Source organism: Geospiza fortis, unplaced genomic scaffold (assembly GCF_000277835.1).
Source record: "Geospiza fortis unplaced genomic scaffold, GeoFor_1.0 scaffold188, whole genome shotgun sequence".
NCBI lineage: Eukaryota > Metazoa > Chordata > Aves > Passeriformes > Thraupidae > Geospiza > Geospiza fortis.
The window spans coordinates 2,638,362-2,640,166 of NW_005054337.1; positions in this window are offsets into that span (position 1 = coordinate 2,638,362).

The following is a 1,805-nucleotide window of genomic DNA, read 5'->3' on the forward strand; positions in this document are numbered from 1 at the left end:
CCGCCGGCCCGGCTCCAGCGGCAGCACCGGGGTATCCTGCCCGGCCTGCGGAGCGTTTGGCAGGGAGGCGAGAGGAAAACAGCAGCGCCAAGGATGGCTTGGCTTGGGAGGGAGGGAAGGACACAATTCAACCGTGACATTATGAAACCACAAATATTTGAAAGATTTGAACGGCGAGAAGCAATGGAATGTTTTGAGTGGTACCTCGGGATGTGCGGAGATGCAAGGGAAGGGTTTGGGCAGTTCCAAGAAAATCTTTCAGAGGTGTTTAAGGCAGGAGGCAGAGCAGCTTCAGGATGTCACCTGTCAGGGCAGGTGGCATGGGTGGGCACAATGTCTGGGGCACAGCTGTCCAAGACAGCACCCCACAATCCTGCAAGTTTCTGAGGAAAAGTGGTTGCCCCAGCTTGTATTCAGGTTGTGGCATTGCTCATTTTTTCAGGCATAAACCTTGTGTTGACTGAAATGAATAAAAATGCTTCAATTTCTGCCCATCCTCCCCTCCTGGTCACCAGGGGCACATTTGCAAATGCATCCATCTCAACCTTGACCTTGACCTTGACTTGCAGGGACCTGGCCCAGGTCACTTTAGGCTGAAATTATTTCATGAAAAAATTCCCATCTTTGATGGAAAAGAGTGGGTGGCACAGCAGCATTCCCAGCTTTCTGGCCATTCATATCCAGCCACTTTGGCAGTTCAAACATTGCCCAGGAGTTTCTGGGGAATACAAACACTGCCAGCTAATTGGTTTTATTTTCCAGTTACACACTTGGATAAATCTGAGAAGAACCATAATTTGTTATGCTTCCAGTAAACTTCACCACAGTAGCTAAAATAATTGGAGATGATTCAGGATGGGTTGTTATGAAAATAGCCCACATCAGGGGTAAAATCAGTTGTTTGTGACTATAAAAAGAGACTTGCAAGTGAAGTAGGGAAAGGTGTCAAAAGCTGATGGTGAGGAAGTACACCCAGAGGAGCAGCAAATGTGCAACATAATTTTTGTTCAAGGTGTACCTCTGGCAAGATTACTACTACTTAATATTTGTCATAGTTGCTTACAAAAGCAGCGCTTCTCATCAGAATAGTATTTTAGATATCCAATATATAAAATAAATCCATGCTCTCTTTGTCAGAACTTGTGCCTAGTTGGAGCATTTGCCAGTGTGGACATGCAGATACGTGACACAGTGGTTGTCATGTGACCTTGTCAGAAAATTGTCTCTTGTGAACTTGAATTACTGGAATGTCTCTCGGAGCGTGGAAGGGGAAGCGTGTGTTAATGTATACAAGTCCTCAGGATGAACAGAGGGAGAGTTGTTCTTTGTGATTCTGCCAAGATTTGTCCTCGTTTTACTTATTCTTTCTATGTTTGTGCTCCAGAATTCGTGTTTGCTGTGGGTCAAACAAGAAGGTCACCTTTATCTGGAGCTGTCAATTAGGAGTGAAATGGTTTTATTCAATAACTACCCAAAATTCCTGTAACAGTTTGAACTCACTGTGCAGGGTGAATTCTGAATGAGTGTCCAGTTCAGTGCTTTTATGGGAAGAGTGAGAAGCAAAGAGTTTCCCCCCACAGACCCGAGGAAATTCCCAAGGCCATATTGAGGTTTCTGTACAATTCTTAACCATGTTTATCTGTTACTTCTCTTTTACTTTTTGCCAGTCTGACTGTCTGTATACTGGGCTGGAATTGTGCTTCCTTTTCCATCCAATAGCTCTGGCCCTGCAGTTCTCTGCCACCTCGTTGGAGAAGCTCTCCTGAGACATGCAATTATCAAATGAAAAACAATTAGACAAAAAT